This window comes from Sciurus vulgaris (genome assembly GCF_902686455.1).
Source record: "Sciurus vulgaris genome assembly, chromosome: 5".
NCBI lineage: Eukaryota > Metazoa > Chordata > Mammalia > Rodentia > Sciuridae > Sciurus > Sciurus vulgaris.
Window position 1 is genome coordinate 33,868,262 of NC_136465.1, and position 19,841 is coordinate 33,888,102.

Here is a 19,841-nt window from a genome sequence, read left to right on the forward strand (position 1 = left end):
TTCCCAGTCATTTGCCTCATTTTTGTTTTTTGACATGATTTGGTTTCCCCTTTATTTGGCTATTCCTGTAGGCTAGTTCCTCCCGTTGCTGATTTGCATTGTTGTTTTTCATCTCTTCCTCATGGAATAGTTTGCTGAGAATGTTCTGCAATGCTGGCTTTCTTTTTGTAAATTCTTTTAGCTTTTGTTTATCATGGAAGGATCTTATTTCATCGGCAAATCTGAAAGTCAGTTTTGCTGGGTATAAGATTCTTGGTTGGCATCCATTTTCTTTCAGGGCTTGGTAAATGTTGTTCCAGGCCCTTCTACCTTTTAGGGTCTGGATTGAAAAATCTGCTAATATTCTTATTGGTTTCCCCCTGAATGTAATTTGTTTCTTTTCTCTCGCAGCCTTTAAAATTCTGTCTTCATTTTGTATGTTAGGTATTTTCATAATAATGTGCCTTGGTGTGGGTCTGTTGTAATTTTGTATATTTGGAGTCCTATAAGCCTTTTGTACTTGGTTTTCCATTTCATTCTTCAGATTTGGGAAATTTTCTGATATTATTTCATTGAACAGATTGTTCATTCCTTTGGTTTGTTTCTCTAAGCCTTCCTCAATCCCAATAATTCTTAAATTTGGCCTTTTCATGTTATCCTATAATTCTTGTAGATTCTGTTCATGATTTCTTACCATCATTTCTGTTTGGTCAACTTTGTTTTCAAGATTAAATATTTTATCTTCAATATCTGAGGTTCTGTCTTCCAGGTGTTCTATCCTATTGGTTATGCTTTCTATGGAGTTTTTAACTTGGTTTATTTTTTCCTTCATTTCAAGGATTTCTGTTTGTTTTTTTTTTCAATATCTCTAACTCTTTATTGAAATGATCTCTTGCTTCCTGTATTTGCTCCTTTAACTGTTGATTGGTGCGATCATTTAATGCCTGTATTTGCTCTTTCATCTCCTCCTTCAATGCCTGCATTTGCTCTTTCATCTCACTTGCTTCCCTGATTGTTTTAATTATGTACATTCTGACCTCCCTTTCTGACATTTCTTCTGCTGTGCTGTCATTGGGTTTTATTGATATAGTATCTAGGTTTGTTTGGGACATTTTCTTCCCTTGTTTTCTCATATTGGTCAGATGTCAATGGGACTTTGTGATATTGCAGAATTCTTCTGTTGGCTTATATTGTCCCTGTAGATTTCCAGTGTATCACCTTCCTGCCTTCAGTAGCCTAACGTCTTGGAGTAACTTGATAATGCAGTGCTTCCATGGAAAGCTGCCCCTAGCCCTCTACTGGTTCCAGGACTTGGAGCTGGCTCTGTGTGGAAAAGCTCTCACTGGGGGGCCTGCTCCCAGAAGCTAGCCTGGAAAGGCGCTTCCCGCCGGAGGGGGCCGGGCTGCGGGCTGCTTGGGGAAGTCCCTGGCTGCCCTGTCCTGGTCCTTGAAGCAACTTGTGGGCAGGAACTCACCGCCCTGGTTCAGGGACTCGAAGCTTGGTTCTGTGCAGGAAGGCTCTCACTGGGGTGCCTGCTCCAAGATGCTGGAGAATCTGGCCCTGTGGGAGGAGCCCACTGCTGGAGTGCTCAGGGCTGCCTGGGGAAGACTCTAGCTGCTTTAATAAGCCACCCGAATCTGTGCCTGCTGCCTGGGCAGTGCTTCACCGGGTGGGGGAGACTCACCCCAAGGCTCTATTTTAGTCTGAGTCTCTCGATGCCTCCCCTTCTTGAATCCTGGGTTCTGGAGCGACTAGAGATGCAGTCACCCTCTAGTCCGCCATCTTGGAACGCCCCATGAAAAACACCTGCGGCCAGGGGAGCGGGGGGGTGGTGCAGATCCGCCTGGAGAAGTCTCTGGCTGCCTTGCCCTGGTCCCAGAGGCTGCTTGCGGGCCGGAGGTTACCGCTGGCTTGGGGACTTGTGGCTGGGTCTGTGTGGAAAGGCTCTCACTGGGGGGTCTGCTCCCAGAAGCTAGCCTGGAAAGGCGCTTCCCGCCGGAGAGGGCTGTGATGCAGGCTGCTTGGGGAAGTCCCTGGCTGCCCTGTCCTGGTCCCTGAAGCAACCTGTGGGCAGGAACTCGCCGCCCTGGTTCAGGGACTTGAAGCTTGGTTCTGTGCAGGAAGGCTCTCACTGGGGGGCCTGCTCCGAGATGCTGGAGAATCTGGCCCTATGGGAGGAGCCCACCACCGGAGTGCACAGGGCTGCTGGGGAGGACTCTAGCTGCTCTGCCTTACTCTAATAAGGCACCTGAATCCAGGCCTGCCGCCTGGGCAGCGCTTCACCAGTTGGGGGAGACTCACCCCAAGGCTCTATTTTAGTCCGAGTCTCTAACTGTCTCCCCTTCTTGAATCCTGGGTTCTGAAGCAACTGGAGATGCAGTCACCCTCTAGTCTGCCATCTTCATCGCCTTCATCCAGGTTTACTGATATAATTTCATTTGTTACAATGCCATCTAGTAGTTCTTTACTAATCATCTTCTCTTCATCATTCTAACTACATGTAATGTCATCTTTAATGGATATAGACTAATTTTTTCTATTTTCTAAGGCATAATTCCAAATATCCTATCAAGGAATTCAATGTTAAGACTGGCTCTGATCTACTGGCCCATACATTTCTCACACAACATACCATTTCCACCACCTATTTCTGAGCACACCTTACATTTTTTTCCATCACTCTTCCTTTCCTAATATGTTCGATTAGCATGAATTTCTTTCCACTTTTATTTTCAATATCCTCCCTATATTTCATGTCTCAGGTGACATAAGGTCTTTCAAAAAGCCCTCACCATATAGCTCTATAGAATTTATATTAATTTCCTTTGAAAGTTTATTACACCATCAGGGAAATATTTCTTATTTCAGCAAATTGTGTTTATGTAACTCATTAAATTTTACTTATTTTTTGAAAAGGAAAAACAATGCCATATTAACTTTGGCGTTCCTTTTTAAACATTAGCACAAACAGTGACAAGACTATGAAATTCAATTAATATTTAAAGTATTAATACTAGAGTTGAAAGGGATCTTGCAGTTCAAATTTTTAACCTGGATAACCAGGCCCCATAAAACTAAATTTTTTAAAGTAATTGAAATATGAAGATAGAATCTCTGACAACTTGTGTGCCAAGGCTTTTCTGTTTCCATGGCATTTTTTGATGAATATTTTACATAATAACTTCCTCTATCAGAAGTTCTATATTGCCACTAGAACTTTATACAATTATGTAAATATTTTACTTCTGTATATTTCAATATTATAATCACTAGTTACATACAGCTTTTGAGTACTTGAAGTATGACTCGTGCTAATATGATAAATCAATAAATTCCTTAATTTTAGTTAATTTAATTTAATAGTCACACTTGGCTAGTGGCTATTATATTCAACAGTACAATAAATTATATGAACATTTTCTAAAAATACCATGATCTCTATTAAGAAAGAAAATGTGCTAATGCCAAAAATTTTGTAGTCAAGAAAGGAAAAAAAAATAATACTGTTATATTTACTTTTTGATTTTAAAGGAATTTTTCACAGGTTAGAAATGCATTTGATGAAATATCATTATTGGACTCTTCTCTGGTACAGGAAAATGGTAGCTCATAAAAACTGAATTGAAAACAAAAGAATTTGGTGTCATGAAAAGTGAGGAGCACTTGATAATAAAGAGAACTTATTCAGTCTACGGCAATTGGGAGGGTATTCATTAATCAGGAATGTATCTAAAGTAATGTAGGAAATTTCAAGTTTTATGGAAACAAGTAGACAAGAAAATCATGAATTTTGGCCTCTCAAAATTAAAGGTCTCTCAAAATTCAATTTTGAGTGGTTTTTAATACTGCATTTGATTGATAAATTGTTCATTAATTGTGGTTCTGAAAATATTAGTCTGAAATACTTTACACAGCTTGTCCCTTTTTAAGATGGGAGAAAAGTCATGTGTATATTATTTTTATATGTGTGAAGGGAATTAATAGTCGACACAACTACATTGATATTGATGGAAAGACTTCATTGTAAAAAATATTACATCCTGAAAACAAAACAAGATCTCATGAAAGTATCATATCTTCCTTCCTATTTATGTTGCTCCCTTTCAGTTTTTAGCCTTTCTTGGTTTGATGGACTCTCACACAGGCTTTGTTAGCACTCTGACTTCCTAGTAATTATTGTCAGCTATCACAGTTCACTGTAGGACATTCTCTGCTCAGGCAATGCAAAAAATAAATAAATAAATAAATAAAAAGCCATTTTTATTTATTTTCTAGCATGTTCATAATGATGGTTTACATTGACTTTTTTTAATGTCATGGAATTTATTGGTTTTAGAATTCTATTATCAAGAGGAAAAGTATTGGCATTCTAAAACAAAAATCTAAATGTCAATGAGGTGATTATTTTCCATTATATTGATATCTCAGTCATAAAATTTGTATCTTTTAAAAACATTCCCAAAACATCTTTAAACTAATTTTCTTAAAATTAGTACACATGGTATCTACATTTAATTAAAAAGAAATGGCTAGTTTTTTAACAGTAATATTTTGAAGATTCCCCAATTGTAATATTCTAAAGAAGTTTTCTTTAATCATTTATAGTAGCCTATAAAGAAGAAAAATGAGTCTATTAGTTTAAATGTAAAAAGTAGGTTCAAATAAATTCTTGCCTGTATTATTTTTCAAAGAAGGTTAGCCAAAATTGTATCAATTTTAGTAATCTTGGACAAGTTTCTTTGTCTCACTGGCCTCATTTTCTCCAGGAAAATGACTTGATGATACCCAAGCCCCAAGATATTAGTTAGGATAAATGAATTAATAATGGAAATCATTTAAAATAGTACCCAGTTGATAGGAACTACTTAGAGATATTAACCAAGATTATTACCTAATTAAACTAGATTCTTTTATAAAAGAAGCAATAAATTTAAAATAAAGCAAGATTTGCCAATATTTTAACAACTAGTAAATACAAAATTATGAACTAGAACCTAGCTCTCTTGTAAATTGCTTCAACACTTTCTAAAATTAAGACAGGTACAGTGGAAACACAAAGAAGGAAACAGAAAAATCTTCCTGAGAATGAGATCAGGGAAAGTTTCATAGAGATCCCCACCAAAAGAAAAGAAAGAAATTCCAGAATGCTATGAGGCATGTAATAGGCAGGCACCCCAAACATTTACTGTGCCCTAAGTAAGACTGCTAATGGATGGATATGATAATAATAATAACAGTTAAATATAATATGTTTTCTTAGCCATACATGATGACCAGTTTCAAATTCATTAATCAGACCCCTCAAGATCCACAGTACACCATGGCCATGTAAGGAGGTCTACCTTTCTTCATCTATCTCCTTCTCACTGCAGTCCCAACAACTTCATTCAAGCCCTCATGTCTAAGCTTCATCCTTCTGCTTCCAAAAATGGCCATTGGCCATTCCTTAGTCCTAGGAATAGATGCAACAGCAAATTCCCCTCAGGACCAAAAAGGGTTTCAAGCAAACCTTAGATGCTACCTCATTACTGTTATGGGAGATTATTGTGTTGGCATGAATGCATGGTAGGCTCTGAATGTTCACAACCCAAAAGCCCTGTACATTCCTTACATTACAAGAAAGGTTATGATGAGAGGAAAGAAGAAAAAGGCTCTCTAAAGATCAGGACCCAAGGTAGAGTCTCTGCAGCTTATTCTAAAGTTGGCATGAAATAATGTAGCATTTCTGGGATCTAGAAGTTATTCTAGATAGGTTTTGGAACAGGCTGAATCTAAAGGCAGAAAGACTATGTAGTCTTTGCAGTAATTCAGTCGACAGAATTATGAAACTAACAGGGATAAGAGAGGAAGGAGTAGATGTAATCTGGAGATCTTTAGGTGGTATAGTCAATAGAGTTCAAAGGACAACTAAATCAAGAGGGGGAGGAAGAAGTTGAACCCTAGAAATAAACCTGATCTGGCTCTGTAGGGAGGCTGGCAATATAAATATTCTAGAATTCTCTCTCAGGTTATAAAGCATTCTGCAATGGAAGTCTAGAAGCATGATTAAGTAAAATAAAAACTAATTACTATTGTGATATTTTTTAAGTATTTTTTTTTTTTTTGCCTGAGGAATACATCCTTAAGAGACATGTTTACTTATGTGTCTAGGTTGGTATATCTAAAAGACAAACTAAACACATATAATTTATTTTGTTATAGGTAATTTTAAATTCCCTCAAAGCATAGGCAGTTTTATTTGTTGAAAATACTATTAGTTATAAGTCACTCATTAGGGCTGGGGATTTAGCTCATAGTGAAGCATTTGCATAGCCCATGTGAGGCCCTGGGTTCAAAGTCCTACACCACAAAAACACAATAAATGTATAAGTTATATGATTAAATTCCCCTCATTTTCAAAGCTAGTGAGCTTAGAATCTTTTTCAATTCACTGAGTCTGTTGAATGTTCTCCTGAACCCATCTTGACCAATTAAAGCATATGTGAAATTCCTTCAAATTATAATATATCCAGTCTAATCAGGAGTCAATGAAATCAAAATGAATTATCTTTAAACCAAGACTATGATCATGATAAGTACTGAATTAGAAAGCAAATTTTTAATTATTTATGCAAATGTAATTATACCAGTTTAAGCAGAAGCTTGTCATAAATATTAGTCAAACAAAAGGCAATTATTTGAATGGCATTACTTCTAATAAAACAACATAAACAGACTATAATAATTAGGAGCTAAAATGCATATGCGGTGAACTTAATATAAAAATTTCAGTTTCAATATTGTTTTGTGTAACTTGATAAAGTAGAGTTTATTATTGCTGCTCTCATTAAAATAAACCCTCCTTATAGCACTTACAATGTTGGACTCCTACAGATAACATTATAATGAGGGTATGATGCATTTTGATTGAGTTACCACAAGGGAGAAATTTAATTTAATTAAACTGGTCTTCATTAAAGTATTGCATTCATGTGAAGTAATTATATGGCACATACAGTATGGAAGAAATGCCTGCTGTTTAAAAGGGAGAACACTCACTATCGATGGGCCTTGATTTTATTAAAGAGACCCTCTCTCAGTTGCTAACCTGTGACTTGAACATAATGATATAATAAAATGACATGTCTTCAATGCTCTGTTTTATAAAATAAACAGCATCTATGTGTATTAATATATCCTTATAGCATTTTAATATAAATATATATACATATATACACATTTGTGTATATATAGAAATACTAATATATATGTAAAGCATATGCAAATTAATGCTTATGTCAAAATTAATATTTAGAAAAATATATACATGTATTTATGTTTCTTAGCTACACACACACTCAAATACACATTTCTTAGATATGTAAACTCCATGTATCCAATATGATTAGTAAACATACCTATCATGGGTTAGTTTAAGAACATAATGTTAAAACATTCAAAAATATTTTGGGGTGTAGATGAGTGCATAGGTAAGTAGAGTTAATATATTAAATTGTGGAAAAAACTCCAAGATCATTATTATAGTTACTGGTATCTCCACTGAGTTGAAAATATTTTTATGTTGATAAGAAAACATGCCTTTAGATGATAAAAAGTGTGGAGTACATGATAACCTCAATATGACCACATTTCCTTTCAGATTGTTAGAGATAACCAAAGAAATCCTAGAAAATTAATCATGCTTCTAAATGGACCCTGGTTACTTAACTGGATGTATATACCAAAATCAGCAAAATATAAAATTTTGTATTACTTCTTTATCTCTCTGCTTCTGTTTTAGGTCATGCCATTATAATAACATACTATAAACCTAGTTGCTTATGAGCAACTGAAACTAGGAGAACAGAATGGTCAGGAAGTGTACACTGCAGTACCCTCACAGGGCAGACAGAGGGCTGGCATTCACTGCAGTCTCTTCAACAGGGCACTAATCCCACACACAGATATTGTTACAGCTCTATTGACTATAAATGTCTCCTGTTTCATCATTTCCCCTTCTGACCATTTCTCAGGAATCTCCTCCCCTGGATCTTTCACAATATTGGATCTTTGTCTGACTTTTGTTGATTTGTTAACACATTATAGAAATTAAAGACTGGGTTTAAAACCTAGCTGGGTAATGTCACACCCATTTTGACGTTTTTTCTGAGTATATTGATCTACCATGGGCCTGGCACAAATGTTTGAAACAAAATATTATATTATCCCTTTTCATTCACTCTTGTTTCTGCTGTTTAGTCCATGTCAATGATTCTCAACCCTATTCTTTTTTAATGAGGATCCAAATGTTTTATCTACCAGGTTTCTTGACCTTATTGCTTACATATTCAGTAGTCATCTTAAAGTAAACATATTTTAAATCAAGTCTGTAATCTCTGTCCTCTGCAAACATCACATAATCCCCTCTTGGATTCTTTCTTGGTTAATAACATCACTATTCACTGGGTAACTCAAACCAGAATCTTAGTTATCTCTGTTTACCCTCTTGTATTCAGACTGCATACCAAACCAGCCATCAAGTCGAATATCTTATACTTGTACATTCACTCCCTGTTCTCCCTGCACATTTCTATTTCCAGGAAAAGTGCCCCATTCTAGACTTTGAGTTTGTTGGCATCACCCGTTTCCTAGGCATATAACCCGTGTAGTCACAGGGCGTCTCACACACAGATAAGGTCTGCACTTGGGTTTCATGCTATGAGATCACTGTATTAAAATTCTTATTAATGTCACTTTGAATTTGGCTTTCTCAGTGAAATCTAAAGACATGTTGAAGCATGGGCTGGGGACTTGGGGGCCTCAGCTCATGGGGTCTACTTTCCACTGCCTCCCTGTCTTCTTGGTAAAATTTCTCAGCAACTTGGTACATCTCCTGATACTTTTGAACTCTTCCAAAATCCTCCTCCCCATTTCCTCTCTCTGATTCTGCTGCATCTGACTCAAGTGGGAGTCTGAGTGACACATTGGGTATGGAGGTTTGCTCCATGCATCTCAGAAAGGCCATGGCAGCAGTACTCTCTGGCCTTGATTGGCAGCACTTAAGGGTTTTGTGGCAGTTAAGCAGGGGCAAGCCTCCTGCCAGTTCCTATCCTGGTATGGCATGGAGGTTTTAATCCCTTGGTGTTGCTGTTTGCAGTGGGCTTGGGGAGGGAAGCTTGACCTCTTGGACAAACACAGCTCAGGTCCAGAGGCTGCTGGGAGGGAAACCAGGCAGCAGTGGGACTGGACTCACCCAAGTGCAGATTAGGACTACCTCTGCCCAAGGAAGTTGACATTGAACAGCAGATACAATCACCATGTCACAAAGAGACACACAAGAAAGAAAAAAGATGCTGTATATATTTCTTTTTAATTTAACTCCTTTTTTCTGCCTTTTCCACAAAGTGTTCTGCATTTTCATTTTGCCTAGAGCCCCTGAGTCTTGAGATATATCCCTACCTCCTTTCCCTGATTTTGACCTTCCTGTTATCTAGTCAGTCTCAAATGATCTACAGATCATTCCCCTGCTTAAAAACCTTTGTTCACATCCAGTCTTGTTCAGGAGATGTTTCAGAGACTTGGGCATAAAACAATAAGTCAAATATCTTATACTTGTACATTCACTCCCTGTTCTCCCTGCACATTTCCATTTCCAGGAAAAGTGCCCCATTCTAGACTTTGAGTTCGTTGGCATCACCCATTTCCTGGGCATATAACCTGTGTAGTTCTGGGCAGGTAACCTGTTCACTGTGCAATCTTACCTTCACCCACCTGTCTGGAGGAGTCTATCATTATCCTGCTGGCTGCAGCAGATAATCAGTATTTTCTCAAATCATTTGCAATTTCTCTCTCACCCTATCCTTAGCATATTTTTACAACTAAATTTCTACCACTGTTCTAGAAGTCCCTCATTTCTAACTACTGAAATGCCCTGCTAGGTAGTGTCTTTTTAAAATGCCACCCACTCTATGGAAGCATCCCAGCCTTCCCTATGTTCCTTGGCACTCATGTAACATTTCTTTCTTACTTCTTTCTCTTATATTCCCTACTTTCTAAGGTACTGATTTCACTACCTGTCTTTTGTGTATATTCTTCAATCCTCAAACACAGAATCCATATTATAATGATTTGTATATGTCCAAGCTAAAATAACTCCTTAAATGTAGTGAGAGTTCAAAATTGTATTTTGTACCTAAATTGGTTGTTCATTAACAGTTCATGTCATTTCATTACCAAAGAAATGAAGCCCAAATTTTTATAGATCTAAAATGGCATCAATTATTAAAATCCTGATAAGACACAAAAATAATTGATATTTTAAAATTATGACACTGCATTTCCATTTGATTAAACATGATAAAATGGATTTTTTGATTACCCTATTCTGTTTTGTTTCATGATCTTATCTAATCCACTCCTTTTAAACATGTATTTACCTGCTTACAAGATACACATTTTAATTTTCATTATATTTGGGAGCACAAATCTTGTTTTTGATATAGTAACTATAACCTATCCTTTTTCTGTAAAAGATTTGGTTTTAATGTATTTATCAATACTATATTTAAAAATATAATTCTTGTTAGTGACTAGAACTTCTGAATAAATTGATTTAATTCATGTTGAATTAGTTTATATTTTTTGGATTGAGACCCATATTTACAGTGATATATTGCTAATTCAACTCCTAGAGGAGTTATTTAGAAAGTAATATTGATCCATAGGCATTTGTAACATTCATAAGAAACATGATGTAATATATTTGAGTTTTTTAAAAGATGCTTATATATTTTGTACCAAGCCTTCATAGAAATGTCTGCTTTATCACTTGTATTCTATACTAATTTATTTAACTTTTCATATATGACATAAATATATATTCAAGGAGTTTCAAAATTGTTCATTCTAGATTTTCCTGTCTTTTTTGTCTATGGCCATTACAGTAAGGACAGCAGAGTGCACACAGCATCCTTTTCTTTTGTACATATTCAAAGCCCCCTTCCTTCCAGCAGCATTCATTCCAGGGAGGCTTAAAAGCTTTTGTATTTACTAAAATGTTGTTCACTGCTCAATTTCTTAAGTTAGAAATAGAAATCAAAATAGGTGCTATTTTTATTCACCACATTTTTTCCATGTTCCTGGCATGCAGTAAATAAATGTTTTATAATATATTGCTAAATATTTCAAATGAAATTTTAAAAGCAAGTCAAAAGTATAAATAGGAACAGAGGAAAATACTTGATAATAACCAAATTTTAAACTTTATGTGAAAATAACTTACAGTGTTAAAAATTAGTTTAGCCAATAGAATCTCTTGAGAACCTTATAGAAACTTTCTGGCATGTAGTTCAGTGTTATTGTTCTCCTATTTCTTAGAAGAAGAAATTGAGGTTCAAGAAGGTTATGTGGTTTGCTCAAACTTAACAAGTGAAGGGTAAATTCCAACCAAGGTCTTCTGAAACAAGGTCCAGTTCTGTTCCACAGCATTTCATATGGCTATCAACGACCAGACATGTTTTATTCTTCCCCCTTTCTCTTCTCACATTGGTGTTTCCTAAAATGAATAAAAGATTTTGAGAATAAACCTGAAGATATATACTTAAGCTTTCCTCAAATATCATGTTCATTTACATATAATTTACACATATGGACACTTCTCTAGGATATTTTGAGAAGTACATTTCAAAGATAATTTCCCATAGCACAGCTTAATTTTAGTTCCATTTGAAAATAGCTGCTTATACCACATTATGAAAGTCATACTTACAGTTTCTCCTATGTTGATAAAAATATCTATTTGTTTTAATCTAGCCTATGTAAATCACTGGTGGACTGGTGTCTGTTCTCCAATCTCTACCATCTTCCTCATTTATAATATGATATTTTTGGTTTCCTATGATGGGATAAATGCAATTACATATATAAGTACCAAAGCACAGTTCTTCACAAATAAGAAATGTGCAATATATGGTAGTCTGAAAATACATCATGACTAAAGGAGAAAATGATGTTGGCATCAAACACTTCATTTTATGATTCATAGTAGATCATTTTTTTAAATCTTTGGTGCACACTATTTTGTGTTTCCCTTTTTGCGTTTTTAAAAAATATATAGATTAAAAATCAGTTTCTATATTGTATAATTGTTTTGCTGATTATATGAGCTAAAATATTCAAAAATTACATGTTTTGGAATTTATTCTTTGAGAAAAGGAATTACCTTTCATACACTGTTAATCTTTCATTAAATTATTTTTACAGGTCTTGTATATTGATATCAGTCAACAGTGTTTTCGTATTTGAAAACAAGTTAGTAAAATGAAGAATGGGGTATTTACTTGATTGTTGTGAAATTTACATTGTATTAATTTATATTTGAACTTTTCATAGTATTTTAGTCATATTAAATAATTCATATTAACAAAATGAATATTATTTTAAGATCTCATTGCTGATTCTACCACATTCTTCTTGAAAATATTTAATTCTCTTCAATTCAAAATACCATTCATTGCTGTCTAATTAACTTTACTTAATTAACTCTGTTTCTTCCTTGATACTCTTATCACTAAATATATATACCTTGAGAGAACTTGTTAAATTTTTGACAAGTTAAAACAGCTAAGGTAGAAATGTTTATATAATGAATGATTAGGATTAATGTAGACTTATTTTTATTTTATATTTAATTTTAAAAATTATTTTATTTATTATTTATAATTTTTAAAAATTAATATGCACAACTTATTTTACAGTAGTGTTGACAATAGGTAGTTTACATTTTGCTGGTTAGATAATGCAAATAAAAGAACTCTATAACAGAAATCAGTTCTACTAACATTGAGAGGGGAACATGTTTTGTGATTCTTTTTAAAAATCAATCATGGAGAGAGGGATTTAATATATCAGTTGGACTTATCCAGATACTACTCCTTTCTTCCTTTCTTCTTCCTTTCTGTACATCTCTCTTGCTAACATATACAACTTCTGCAAGGGGAACAGAAAAAAAAAAAATTTTTTTTTAAGGATCTAAGAATCTTTTTTCCTGAAGTCTGATCTGCCATAGCTTTTTTTTTTTTTTTTTTTTTTTTTTTTTTTATGTCACCTGTCTTGACACATACAAAATCCACGACCAAATTCTTCTATGTTAACTCCTAGTACTAATGTATTAATATTGGGACTCAGTGAACAATATGCCTAAAGGACTCAGAAGCAAAGTTTTTCTCTGACCTTCTCCTGCCCCTATCTCTCACCCCTCCCTCAAGGCAAGCCACAGACACTACAATTTCTCTTCCCCAAGGTGAATCATAGAAACCAGAAACTCTTTTTCTCAAGGCCAGATATAGAGCTAAAAATATTACTATAGGACAGTAAGACATAAAAAATTAAGATGCTCATTCCAAAGGGGTCTTCCTCAGTAACTTCCAGGCAGATATACAACCCAGAGGCCAAAGAACAATCTGAGCAGATGGACCTTGGTGGGTGTCCCCACTCAGTCTATTCCCATTAGGTCATACCCTTTGTGAACAGTCATATGCATACATGGTGATCCTTGTTTCCTTAAACTTAAACTTAAAAATGGATAGTTCGCCCTGGTTCCCATATCGCCTAAAACTATAAGTTGCTTCCAAAACCCTATGGGTAGAAAAATTCATTTTTTCTTTTTATTCAACATAAACAGATCTTCCAAACCGAAAGTATTACACTTCAGTGTTCACAATTTATTATTAACTGGATAGGTCACAATGTCAATATCAATTATTTGAATTCTAATAGCACAAAGTAATTTGTTGGAGTTTTGATTTGCCTTTTTCTATGAAGAAGTGGATTTGAATAGATCATTAAAATAAATATAGAATGGGAATAATTCATATTTTTTCCATATAATTCAAATGTACATTTTGCACTACATCTGGCTTGTGGCTGTCTGTTTTCTCTGATCATTTGCTAACTGTCAGAGTTACATTTGCAGTTCTCATGGATGGCCAAGGATGATCCAAGCCTTGGCACAGGTTGAGATTTCCCCATTCATTCTGTGGTCTGCTTTCTTTTTGTTCTTGCTGCATGGGTTCCTTCTTGGTACTGTTCTCCATCTGTCTCCACGAGGCTGCTCTCTGACTTACAGGGCTCTCAGCTTGTTGCTTCAATTAACTTTTCAATGGACCCCCTGGCAGCCTCCATAGTTTCCTGCTGGTGTTTCCCATTTTCCTGCTGCTTTTTATCTCTATGCTTGGCTTTTCCCTGCCTGTTTATCAGTAGTCAGCTGGTTGAACTATTATTTGGAGCACTATGGCTTTCCTGCTGATTTTATCACTAATTCCCCACTGATCTTTTGTTACACTTTTATTTCATTTTCTACCCAATTCTGTCTTCAGGATACTGGCATTATTTTGTAAGACCCTGTACAAGGAGAGAAGTTTTTCCAAAACGCTTAATCTAGAAGCTATTTAGTTACTTTTTCTATCAGAATTGACCAAGGGTGAATTATATTTCCCACTGTGTCTACTGGGAAAAACATACTTACCTGTGACAAGGTGATTATATAAATACACACCATCTAGTTGCTGTGATGTTAGCGCTTCAATTCTAAAATATTCCCCCAGTGACTTGTTAAACAACTATCTCCTTTCACAGACTTCACTCTGATATGCTGAAGGTGGTTACCTTAAAGACAATTGTATGACTTACTATTTACATTTTAAAAAGAAGGATCTTGGTGTTTCTTTGTCTGGTCTAGCAATCTTCTTTTAGGTTTTCATTATGCTACAGTCCAATTCTCAAGAGTGATGTTCACAGCCTAGATATGAACAAATTCTCCTCATTTTGATTTCTGTATTTTTCATGTTAGATGTCCCCTAAGAATTGAGAGGGACTCCACTAGGACTCATGACACGATGGAGGCCAATACTGAGTTTCACATCAACTCTTGGTGTTGATTTCCTGGTATTAGCACAAAACTTTCAAAACATAAAATATTTCTAAGGAAAAAATGAAAACTCTTTTTTAGTCCTCTAGCAAAACAAGTTATTTAAAAAGTTAACTTAGAAAAACAACCTACCTTAAACTTAGAAACTGCTAATGTGTTCATTGGCCAGAAGCATGAATCTATGTAATGTAAGGGAAATAATAATCAATGGAAAATAGTGCAATGTCATTGTAAGAGTTTAGGTGTGTAGAATTTACGTATAATGGAAATGACATAAGTTTGAGTAGGCATTTTTGTGCTTAAATCTAGACTTTGGCATGTTTTAGCAATATAATCTCAATATAATCTCTGTGGTTTGGAACAGATCAATAGTTTTCAAATTTTTCTATTTTTATTTTGTCTTCTTTTCTTTTTATAGCAGACTCATTTTTTTTTTTTTTTTTTTTTTTTTAAATCCTGCATGATCTCAGTGTACTATTTTACAAAGATAGTTAAAGCTAATCTGGTTGGAGGGAGGCCCAGAATTCTGAATGCTTTTTAATCAACTTCTCCAGGGTTGTTCTGAGAAACTTTTATATTTGTCCAAGTTTCTGTAGGATATAATTTGAAAGTATCTGAACTAGATGTCTTGTTTAATGAGTAACAACATGCAGCAAACCATACTATTGTCTATATCTTTTATCACTCTCTTTCAAGTGTGATTCTATCTGTAAAATAAGGGATCCACAGATTAGTACCACATTCCCTCGCTTCCTCACTGAAGTGGAAAGTAGTAATGATAAATCCTGCTCTGGTAAGTTCCCCACACCCAGCCACTCTGCTTACTACCTAAAGAAGCCTTGGATGTTCCAGGATCAATCACATTGTGTGTATTAGTCCTGTTTAAAGCAGTCCTCCTGGTATATCATTGCTCTCATTTCTCTTCCTCCCTCACTGGCCACTTAAATTCAGTTTCCTTTATTAGTTTCTGCTCATCTTCCTATCTTCTTGGCATCGAAGTGTCTCCTGAGAACTTTTGTCCACTATAGCCTAGATGACCCCTCTGTGATATCATTTAGGTTTATAGGGTTATACCATCTTCCAGAGTTAAATCTCTCACAGATACTTCCTTCTGAACTCATATATGCAACTTGACTTGAATGTCTAATAGACATTTCAAATGTGACATACCAACATCAAAGTCTTGGCTTCACCTATCTAGAAAACTGATTCCATGTCAATCATCCATCTTAGTATATGTCAAGTTCATCTAATTAAGTCCTGAGGTCAAAACCTTCAGTGTCACCCTTGCTTCCTCTATCTCTCCAGTGTCCCACATCCAATCAATCAGCATATTGTCTTTGCTTTCATTCAAATTATATCCAGAAGCCCCATTTTCTCTACATCCAACAAAATGACCTTGCCCAAACTACCACAAGATTTTTGTCCAAGTTATTTCAATATTCCTCTCTAGCCATTTTTCCTTTTTCCTTTTGGCTTTTGGTGGTTGCTTAGACCACCAGCCAACCAGCCAGAACAAAACTGTTAACATTTAAGATTTGTCACATCTTCAAAAAAAGGAATAAAGAGAAAGAAAGAAAAATAATCTTTCAATGGCTTCCTATTTTCCTCACTCAAATTATTTTAATGAGCTACTATTGGACTATATAATTTACCATTCAAACTAAACCACTCATCATGGTGTAATGGGGAACTGTTAATACTCACTGTAGACAGCATGTGTAAGTAGACACAGTTCCAGCCAAACTGGATATGTTCTTCTCTTACCCATAAGTCTCCACACATTTGAACGCAGCCTCTGCAATGTATTTGGCTTTCTTTTCTTTCTCATTCCCTTCTATACATACATCTCACTTACATACTGCTCTTCTCCCACTTTGTAGAAGCTGCCAAATGTGGTCCTGCATTACAGTTATTTGCCATTGAGATTTGATTGCTTTCAATACCACTCCTTCACTGTCTGAAGTACCCATTCCTTAATTAGTTTAATGTGTCTTCTCACATGTCACTTAACCAGAGAGGTCATCCCATATATCTATCCAAAGAGCACTATTCCTTCACCCCTGGCCTGCTCTTACTCATTTATTCATTTTTTAATATTTTTTCCACACAGTTTATTACCATTTGATACATTTTAGTACATTTGTTTATTATTGCCTGTCCTGCCCAGAAGACTAAAAGTTGGAGAAGTCCAGGGACTTTGTCTGTTTTATGCCCTGCTGTGTTAAGAACCTAGAATAGGTCTTAAAACAAAGGTACTCAAGTAACATTGTCAAATTAATGAATAAAAAAATGTCTGCTTCATACTACATTGGTTCTGATTTCCTAGTTTGTCTGGCATTGATCATAAAAAGTCAGCTCATACTGCACAAATTCACATAATTCTCATTTATGCATAGAAAGCCAATATAATATAAAGTAAAAGATTTTGTTGTTTCCTTTTATTTATTGGTATGTGTTTATACATATACATAAATACAAACACACACACATATATAAGTATAAAATGGTCTCTGTATTATAGTTAGTTTTCAGAGGATCATGCTTCTGTTCCACATCAGTTCATATTTTTATTGTAATTTTTTTAAAAAAACATATTGTCTAGTGTGTTCCCTCTCTGTATGTTGCTCTACGATTTGTCAAATAATTCTATGTCCAAAAATATTCATTGATTAATTGATTGAATGAACTCATATTGCACATTTGCTTCCCTGTTAGGAAAATCAATTTTAATTCAGAAAGATTATTTCATGAATGTGGAATTACAGCAAGAGAACTGAATAGTTTCCATACTCTGAAGGGAAAAGAAGGTCTAATTTCAAACTTAGATGAAACCCATTTCATTTCATTTCCCAACTCATGGCCTCAAAGCAATACTTTTCTCAGCCTATTAAGGAGATCTATTTTCATGGTCGTCTTATGTTCTAGCAGACACTTTATCTTGGATACAATCAGGAAATCATATTTGTGATTTCCGTTGTTTCATTATCATTCGTGGCTCTGTGTTAGCTTCAATTTCACTTCATCTTTCTCTCTAAAGTACTTCATTGGTTTCTCCTTCTACCTTATATAATTGATTCTGCGTTTATGACATATTGTCTAATTTTGTCCAATTTAAGTTCAATTTCATCCAATTTTGATTAGTTCTATGAATCAATTTGTTGCCACAGACCTATTAATATTTATTATTATCAAAAGCATATTCTTCCTGAATATATATCTTAATCCCATATTTCATTAACATTAATACGTAGGTTATTAGGAAGCCTCAGCAGTATGAATTAGGTTTGGAATATTGGAATAAATTTTTCTAATACTGGAATTTCCAGTTGTTTCAGCTTTGTTTATCTGGTAATACTATAAACTATCCTATCCCTTAAGTAATTGAGTTGTTGCTAGATTTAAATTTTATTTTAGCTGAGGTGCAAATAGTTTACCAGACACCACACTCTGCACTGTGGTATTCTAGGGTTAAACCAAGAAAATAAATTAAGCAAAATAGTTGTAAGATTGTGTTCAAAACCAAAGAGTTGTTAATAAAGCAATATGTCAAACTTAGGCCAACTATTTTGAATTAACTGATTAAAATAACGGTATACAATGCAAAAAACCCAAGTTTCATTTATTCAATGGAAAATATAATGTGAAAGTATACATAAAAAATTGATTACACCATATTGTGATCAATTTTAATTTCCTTTTTATAACTCTTAAATTGACTGGGTTATTTTATAATATGAGTGTATTAATTTTATGATTAATTTTTTTTCTCTCTCCTACCATGCCAAAAAGAAAACAAAGAAATAAAATGTCAAGCACTACATCCCAGTAATCAACTCTATCTCCTAAGTGTCTATGGATAATTTAGCGAATACAAATTCTTTCTGGCATCCTCCTAACCAAACTCTTGGTTTTCAATTACAATTACTCCTATTCTGTCCCAATATCATAAATGAATTAAGATCTCATTACAGATGACCTCCAATTGCTTTTACAATAAAATTTCGTTTCCTTATTATGTTGTTTAGGACACAATGGTTTTTAGGTCTTCATGTACATGTACTGCTTATAGGCACTAATGTCCCAGGCATTTTAAACACTTGTGGGTTAACAAATGTGTCTTCTCTCTCAGCATTCCATGTTGTACAAGGGATATCTCCCTGTGTGTGCACATCAAACTTTTCCTTCATAAATCAGCTGAGGGTCCTTTTCCTTATCACACTCTTTTTATCTATCCTAACCTTTCTGAGCGACCAACAGGGATCTACTCCATGCTGGCAGCAAGTTTCTTGCACTGTGTTATTATACTTCACCTTATTTTAGATCTATGAATTAGATACAAAGGCCCATAAAGCTTTATCATCATCTATCAACTGTTTTTATCCATAGGGTATTAAGAACATGCTCAATAAATAGGTGATGAATGCATGTTGAGTGAATTAGTGTCCATTCTGCAGGAAGAAATTCAGGCAAGCAAGATTCTAGCAAATGTATGTTTAAAGGTATGCCTAGCAAATATTAAAGTTATGTAAGGTGATGTTAGGCTAATATAAAATTATCTTTTGTAATTCTGCACATATATATAATATGGGAATACTAGTCTCAGGAAAGCATGAAACAATTATAGACTATCTTCTTATAGTCAGAGAGGTTTGCGAAATTTAATTTGTACATTAGTATTAATAATGTCAAACTCAACATTTGGATTTCTGTGAAAATTGGTATATATATATATATTACTTTTATTCTGTCTCAGATGTGTCTATATTAATATCATAAGTATCTGGAAAATAATTATGAAATTAAAACCAAGCATTAAGTTCTCAGAAAATTATTGTTATATTAAGGTATAATAAATGGAATCATACAAATAGATTTAAAACTATTAATCACATTAAAACTTTTATCTAGTAAAAAAAAATCATCTCTTTTTAAAACTACAGTAAGAGCCAGCGTA